We start from the raw sequence: 9222 nt of genomic DNA, 5'->3' as shown, positions 1-9222 counted from the left end.
AGCTTTTATTTGGAGATCCAAATTGAGATACTTCATTATTTTTCTCATTTTGGAACTGATACCTTAAAAATAAACATAGAAACCTATTTTTGATCATCATAGCATTTACAACTATGAGAATTACAACTATGAGAATTACCCGTTGCTCTGTTAAGAATAAAGAAAATACATCTGCTTTCATTCTAGACTCCTATTAATGTAATACAGATGACTAAGTAAAGTACTTACACATAGAATATGGTCTTGCCTGAACAAATCTGTAGTGAAGAAATCTGTAAGAAAATTCCACAATTGGCTGAAAAATGTGGAAGTTAGGTCCGTTAAGAAATTTGTATAAATTAAATGCACGTCTGAAATATAATCTGAAATAATATCACATTATTAGTGTGGATAAAGTATTTTCCTTTTTGAGGTGATTATATGAAACTAAAATGGTTTGCCACACCTAAGAGCAATTCAACACCAATGCTGCTTTTTCGTTTTCCTAGAACAATATCAAAGAGATAAGAAAATGGATAAAAAAGCAGATAACTTTTCTTTTTACTGCGTGACAGAAAGTGCAACAAAAGTTCTGAAAACTTATGCAGGAAAAAATACAGTAAGTGAATGCTAATGGCCTTGAACTCAATTTTGACAAAGCTATAGATAAGGATCTGCTGCAAGAACACAATGATTAGTGCAATGTGGGAATCTATCAAAAAATGCAGAATATCAGTAACATGGTGTCAAATCTTTGCTTTAAGCCTACAAAGAAGCAGCCAACAAATCAGTAGCATTCATAAGCACTTTGCTGATAAATCCTGGAAATAAAATGATGGCTTCTCAGCTAAGCCTCAAATCTATGAATATTTTACAAAAAAAAATGGCCTTCCATTTCTCCTGGGTATAAAGGAATCCAAAGAAATTTGCAAAGATGACTGAGTCCATTTTGAAAAAATAAATCTTGTAATTCATTACAACATGACTGCTAGTGGGAGAAGGGAAGAAACATGAAAAAAGTCATTTTAGGAGTGAAAAGGAGAAATATAAGCAGAAATTGCATAGAAATACTGCCAATCATGCAGTTACAAAACCAGTCATTCTACTGTACTTGAGTTTGGCTAGTCTTTTCCTTATGAGTGGTTAGTAATCACTAACTAATCATTTTTTTCCTCCCAGTGACAGCCCTCACCTTCCTTTTTTTGCTAACAGATACAGCTCTTCTGCCTGCTTCTAAGGAGAAAGATTTTCCATAATTGAGAAGAAAAGAAAGGTTGAGGTACTTTTGACAAAGGATTGAATTCATATTCTGCTGTACACAGAAATACATGTACATGTTTTATCTTTGGAGTGATTCCATAATTCCCAGCGTTCATGTCCATGTGTCCACCTATCATGTGTGAAGAAGAAGTTATGTATCAGCCTACTTTCACTCATCATAGATTATAAAACTATAAAAATCTGCTACAGACAAGACTTCATGAAAGATAATTAATGAGTTCTATGAGGAATGACAAGATAGACAACATCACTCTAATATATGAACATAACACAATAGATAAGATTTCATATTAGAATTTCTGGCCAGCTTAGATGCCATGACTCATTTCCTTTAATAAATAATTAATAAATAATAATAAATGTACCAAAAAATTAGAGAGATTCAAAATATTTACAGACTAATTAGACTCATTAAACTAGTGAAGAAGTTTACAGGTTATTAATAGATCATTTGCAAACTCCTTTTCTACACTACAGAAAAAAAATACTGGCATTTTATGTCCCATTTTAATGCCATTATCCCAATGTTCTTTATCATTATCAGTGAGTGCAAAAACACCAAAAATATCCTTCTAAATGTAATTTAACACTTTTTTCAAAACCACTAGGAAAAAAAGTTCATTAATATCTCCAAAAAAACTTGACACTTTTTGAGAGAAAAAGACCAAAAAAGTCCAAATCTGACGGTCGAATGCTATAAAATGTTATCGGACAATTTGGTTGGAAGCTTTCATTGCTCCTTTCTTTGTATTGCAATGCCCCCTGCAGGTATAACAGATCCTCTGTTTCTCCACAGCATGTTCTTTAGCCCTTTGAGGAAGCATCTCATCTGAACAGCCCATTTTCATTCAAACCCCTGCTAATTGGAAAATATTGTTTAAATCACAGAAAAAAAAGAAAAAAAAAAGAAAAACAACAAGCAAACCAAAACAAACCCAAAACAAGAAAACCAACTCATAATGTAGAAAACAGGAGAATAAAGGAAAAAGAAAAACCCACTGCCTACGTGATTATCATTATCCTGCAAAAGATAATTTGACAAATAGGGGATGCTCATGCCTCTTTGACAGGTTTCAGACAAGCAGGAAGACTGAGGACACATAAAACTCTGATACCCAGGTGTGGGCCTGGTGCCCCTCAGCAGCAGCGATGGTGGTATGATCAGAGTGACTGCTGGTCTGTCCCAAGTGCACTGTTAAAACTAGGTAATTTGAAGGGTTTGTGGTAATTTTTCAGACTAGGGAAGCGTGTCAGAGAAAGCAGGGAGCTCTCACAGTTGTTGGCAGGTAATATTTGATTGTATTAGCTAGATGTCATATTTACTACCTGTTAAACTCTGCAAGTATGTTAAATAGAAACTACAAGAAGTAATTACAACATATAGACAACAGATAGGGCACAGTTGAAAAAATTTAATTCTGATAAGTCATATGTGTTGATTTGTTGCTTACAAACAGCTCAAAGCTGTTTCATTTCATAAGCTGAAATAGGAAAGATGCTTAACTATGTTTCTTTAAAAAAAACTAGCAAAAAATGCAGCATGTCTGAGTGAAATTAGTCTAAATACTTTCTGACTGCAATTGCCAGAAATTAATCAAACACTTCAGAAAATGTTTCACTCTAGCTTTATAAGTACAGAATATTGAGACTGAGCAGCTACAAGATAACAACTGGCATAAGAACAATTCCTGCTCTAGTATGATACGAGAGCATTGGCCTTTGGAGTTTGTTAATTTCTTAAACATTAGAAACCTAGTACTATGTTAACTTTTCCTTGGCTTTAATTTATAATTACACACATTTTTTATTCAAAGTAGAAAAGCAGAGAAAACTGAGACTTTGGTAAAGGTTATACTCAGTTATACCCTTTCAGAATACCTAGTGATGTAGCCCTGAGCTCATATGTTCAAGTAAACCAGCTTTCCTTCCTTTTAGTGCAGTCTTGCACTGTATCATACCCAGATCAACTTCTGACATCAAAAATTAAATAACTGATGTTATTTCTGCCCTAAGTTGACCTTCTTATTAAGGGAGAATTTTTTTTTGACAGATACTTATTAAATGTTACAACATAATCTCAGTTCTGTTTCACTTCAAAGTTTTGTTCTCTTTTGTCTTTAAAATTTATAGTGTCATAAATGTTCTTCCATTCTACACATTAGAAATTAGGCAGGCCAGGATTAATTTTACAAAAAAGTTAAATACAATGGAGATATTCAAAACTGCAATCAAATTTATCCCAAAAACACTAGCACACAGTTTGAGCTATTCCAGAAGCAGAATAAAATGATTGAGGGTTATCCCATTTGAGGATAACCCTCAATTAGTCAAAAATATGTGAATTTCTTCATTATGTACAACTCAAGATTAGAAAAATTATTTTCTCCTGGATTCACCATATTGGAAAGCATAAATATCCAGAAACTGTCAAAATACAGTCTGTTAATCTTAATTTAAAATGCAACAAATCAGACTCTAAATTATGATAAGCAAAATCCATTTGTAGGAAAAAAAAAAAAAGCTCAAAGAAAAAAGAACTAATTAAGTAAAAAAGGTAATACAAAAAAAGAAGGTTTCTGCCCCAGATAGATGCAAGATTTTTGCTGAACAAGCTTAACCTTTTTGTAGTGCAAAGCCTGTACAGCCACACGATGAATTCACAGTGTTTCAGTAAACCTGTGCTTCAGAAACTTCCAGAAGCATACGTATAATCTGAACATGGCACTGTCATAACCAAAACTTCTCAAACCAGTGTGTCAGACCTACAGATGAAGACAACTATGAAATTGTAAATAAATTCCAACTGGAGAATGCTCTTCCTTTTAGATAGTCTAACTCCTATGAAAACATCAGTCAGGGTATACACTGATTTAATCAGAGGTATCACTACCTCTATCCATGAAGGTCTCATCCAGGTTAAATACTACAGGCAAAAAGTTGGAAATTGTATCACTATCAAATGTGAAAAAAATATTTAAAAGGATGACTGCCAGTAAGAGCAAATTGTCCTAATAATAAGTCATATTCAGAAATCATGCGCTTAGAACACATTGATGCCAAAAGTCATCAGGAGCTATCTATAGCATTTAAAACTGTTATAAGAGAGTAAAGTGTACTGAAAGTACTATGATATTTTAAAGTGTGCTTTTTAGGAAAGAAACATTTTTAGTTTGATTTCACCTGTAAGAATTCCTGCATTCTATAGTTATTCTATAGATCCCAAACCTCTGCAGTCTCCCTGAGGCTTTACAGAAGGGACAAGCCCTGCCCTGGTATGAGAAGGGTCTGGGCTGAGGAGTGAGAAGTCCCAGCTCATGGGCAGACCTCATTGCTCCTGCTTAGGATTCCAAGCAAGCAGCATCACAGACTTGTCATTCAATGGCAGCCCCAGCTGCCTGCTGCCACAGTAACCTGGATTCAGGAAGTCTTGACCCTTTCCCCACACTACAGTGGAAAACTGTGATGTCCCTTATGCATTACCTCTGAAGCTGGTGCAAAGGCTTCTGAGGATACACAGCAAGAAATTACAGTCAGACAGCAGTGACATGCAAAGACACCAGAATTTCTCAAACAATTCCTTTTTACCTACAGGAGATAAACCATTTAAATGAAGAGTTCCTTAGAAAAAATTCTCAGGATGGCATTTCTGGTAGTATAGAGTGACTTCATATTTAGATAATGGTCTTAATTCTAAACCCAGCTCTTCCCCATCTGGAACAGATTTCAACTCAGATGAGCTTTTCATCACTTAGCAATTTCAGGATAGGTATCTTTCCACAGTTTCTGTTGGTGCTAAGCTATTTAAATATCTACTGAATTGAATTCACATTTCAAACTCACATAAGTGAGATCAAAAATAATATGACTAAACAAGAATTTTTATGTCTAAAATTCACATCCTGGAAATATTTATAAAACAATATCAAAACAAATTAATTTATGTTGCAGAATGTTTTTTTATCCTTTTCATACCCTTCTGATTTGAACTGTCATACCTTCATCATGCCTATATTCCCCAGCAGGAAGCTTACCACTTGTTTCAGGCTATACTCAGTCAGGCAGAAAACTGGATAATATTTTTTCAAAATCCCTGCCTATAAATCTTGATCCCCTGTAGATAGAATTATCAAAATAATCACTTAGTTCACCTTTACCTTTCAGGAAAATTTAGTGAAATGTGTCAGAAAATATGACTACAGCAGTCTTGATTAGAAAGAATATCTCAGAGTGGCAGATTCAGATCCAATTTGCCAATTTTGAGTCATTAGGTAGTTTAAAGTAAACATTACTAAACTGGTGATATTTCACATTTTTTTCCCTCATCAAATTTCTTTGAGTCTGGTAATGGTTATTATCTTGGAGTCATAGTTGGGAAGTTAAACTCTTTTTGTATAACTGTATTGTATTTATGCATGTGTCTATTACTAGAACTTCAAGTAATTTAACCAGATAATTACTATAAATCTGCAGTTATTCTATGAGACTGGTGGTAGATTCTTAAGAAAGGAAAGGTCATGCAAACTCATCATATTTATGGCTTCCCTCTATCATAGAGTACAAATCAAATCTGACTTTTTGTAAAAAAGTTTCAATTAACAAGTTTTTGCCTTATGCAAATGTTGTTCAATAGCTTTTAATTATGCTGCCAATTATCAATACAATAATGTCTCTTATACATTTCACAGTGATGGAGATAATACTAGCCACTAAGGTCAAAATATAAAAGCATAAAATATGAAGTGAAATATAGAGCTGAAGCAGTAGTGGAGCCACAGAAGAGACAAATCTGATATTTTAAAAAATTAACCAACACCATACATATCAAAACAGATCAAAATATGAATTTGTAATGAGAAGATTTTGTCTTCTCTTGCCTCCTGCCAATAGAAATTTTTATTCAGTTGCTCAAAGCCCTTCTCTATTGCTCTGCTCAGTAATTTTTCTCATCTTGCACTGAACTTGCCACAATTTCCTGTGAACAGGTTATTTTTAGATAAAAAAGAATATTTTGTCATAGAAAATCAACAAATACCTTTCTTCTCTCAGTCTCATGCTGTTTCAGGCAGAAAAGATGTTTCAGGTAAATGTCAATGATGGTGTAATCAATAGTATCTGCAGATAGTAAAAAGAGATTATGTGTGCTTGAGGTGAGTTATGTGGTGAAAGAGAGGACACATCCCATCATTTGCTAAATACCATTTGTGAGCCCTATGAGGCTGTGTGGATTCATCACACATAGACAAATGGAAACACAAAGATGAAGAGGAGCTTCCCTACACGGAGGGGAAATAATAGGTCATAGGAAGATTAAAAATCTCCCCACAAAAAGATGAAGCAATCATTTATGTCCTCACTCAGGAATCTGCCTTTTACCTCAATTACTATTTAAAAAAATTCTTCAAAGATCAAATTCCCATCTAAGTACAGGAATCAAAGTCTTATCTGTTCTTTTTATCTTTTTATGCAGAAATAAAAAACAAAGATGAAAATATTTTAATATGTCTTGAGACCTCTATTTTAATATCCAAACATTTTTTATGTCTACAAACTCAGCTATGATCTTTTTGATTCTGAATCAGTAGGTATAAAGAATTAATGGGGCCTAACTAATTCACTCCATACTCACACCATTAATTTATTTAGATTAATTTTCTTTACTGGTGTTATGTTCTCATAAGCTTAACAATGCCTAATAAATTGATAGAAGGCATATTACAAAAAATAAACTGAGTGACAATTTGCTTAATGAGTCACCAAAAGACAAATGTTGTTACAAAAAGCACTAAAAACATCTCATGCTAAATGTAGTGTATGCATGGGATATACTTATATACAGATATGATGTAAGCACAGTTATTATCATTGCTACTATACATACTTTCAATACTTTTAACATCTAAAATATAAAGAAGGCAAGATAAAACAATGGAAAGATGAGATAACAGCTCAAAAGAGATGACAAGATGATTAAAAAAATACTGCATTAACATTATTAACTCCTGGTAACTGAATATACAACAGATTATGCAATACAGGGAAGCTATTATTAGTATAAAGATTTTGAAATCTTTACTAAGCCATATAAAAAATATTTTTGCAAAGTTAGTACAGGACTGTGGGAAAAAAAGAAGATAATTTCATATGGAATCAGACAAAAATGTGGCAACTTATCAATCTCCTAAAGCTGAAGTATTTCAGACTCTGAAAGATGCAAAAAAATCTTAACTACTTGCATATCACACTGGAACTTGGAAACTAATGATAGCCTAGACATTAACACTGATAATTAAGTCCTCTCACTGTTTACAAACACACATCTTCTCATTCCTGTGCTGACCCCGAGTAACTTGTATTTAACAGAAGAAACAAAAAACAACTCCAAGAGGATCTGCAGAGCAACAAAATCATAGAATCATAGCCCAGTTTAGGTTGCAAAAAACCTTAAAAACAATCTAGTTCCAACCTTCCTGCCCTAGGCAGGAACAGCTTCCACTAGACCAGGTGGCTCAAGGCCCCATCCAAACTGGTGGTGAACACTTCCAGGGTGGAGTATCCACATTTTTTGGGCAACCTCTTCATGGGCATGGCAGCTGTGAATCTGAACACAGGCATCCACAAAGGCTGTGACAAGAGGAAAAAGATGAAATGCAAAAGTAGACACTTTAAATGAAGTGTTAGGAAATGAAAGGAGACAAATTGTGAGCAGATGAAGTGATTTAAAAGAACTGAGCCATTCCCCTTCTATAGTGTCCATTTTCTGACTGAGTTTTCTATTTAATGGATGGTTTCAGGTTCTGGTCTCTGGCTTCCAGACAGTAATTCATCTCACCTCAGAATTTCTAGTAATGGCAGACTCAGCATTTGGCAGCCAAAAGAGTCTACACTGTTGCCAGGACAGAGGCTCCTTTTGCAAAACTTCAATCATTTACCTCTGAGGTGGTCTTCTCAGACTTTTCTCAATGTCAATAAAGAAAAATAAGCAGTTTTAGAGAATGATGCATCTAACATATTTCAAAAGTGTACTCTGTGCTGAAATGAATTCCTTTCCAAAAGCATCTTTTTCTCTTTGCTGACCATTGATGCAGCTTAGAATGACTAGCTCAAATAGCCTTGTCTAGACTGTATCCCACGCTTGCATTCCTTTGACAAATCCCACCCAAGATGTCAAAAAGTGAGTGGGAAAATATCAAACAGTCTGGTTATATGAGAAGAAACAAGTTAAAAAACATTGCTGGCCCTTTAATGAGCTATATGAACGTTTGTGGAAAATAACTCAGTATCAAATAACACACATACCTTTGGGATGCAACCCCCCCCCCCCCCCCCCGCCTTTATTTGGAGGCTATTAAAGAACAAAGAGCAATTCTAGATTGCCTGAAACAAATATTCATTCTCAACTATATATGTGGCTTCAGCTGTGACAAAAGCAAGCAAAAATAGAAAAAAAGTTGAAAAAGACCAAAAGTACAAACACACTATCCCTGCTGTGATTATTCCAAATTTTATTAAATATTCGCATGTTATATTCAATAGTTCACAAGATTACTAAGAAAATTCTAAAGAAAATTTTCAACATATGAAAAAATCTGCCAAATATTTGCAAATTTATAATGATTCCTTGATCTTTTTAATTGATTATTTTTCCTCAATGAATCCCTTGGCATTATTGAGCCTCTGTTTTGTGGTTTCATTTGTTCGGTTGTTTTTTGAAAACTTTTCTTGACTTCTTGGCTGGACCAAGCATCACCAGTCTCCTTCCAAAACCATCTTTTTTTTTTTTTTTTTTTTTTTTTTTTTTTTTTTTTTTAATCTGGGAGCATGTATTTTCTTTTGAACTGAAGTTTTGGGAGTAAAATTGCCACAAATGCTTTAACTGTCATCTTTTGTGTCCTGTAGTCATTCTTCTTTGTGTTCCTGTTTGGACACTTTAGCCAAGCATAAAGTGATTCTGTGAACAGAACA

Source organism: Lonchura striata, chromosome 1 (genome assembly GCF_050655825.1).
Source record: "Lonchura striata isolate lonStrDom1 chromosome 1, ASM5065582v1, whole genome shotgun sequence".
Lineage (NCBI taxonomy): Eukaryota > Metazoa > Chordata > Aves > Passeriformes > Estrildidae > Lonchura > Lonchura striata.
Note: the sequence above shows the minus strand (reverse complement) of the source record.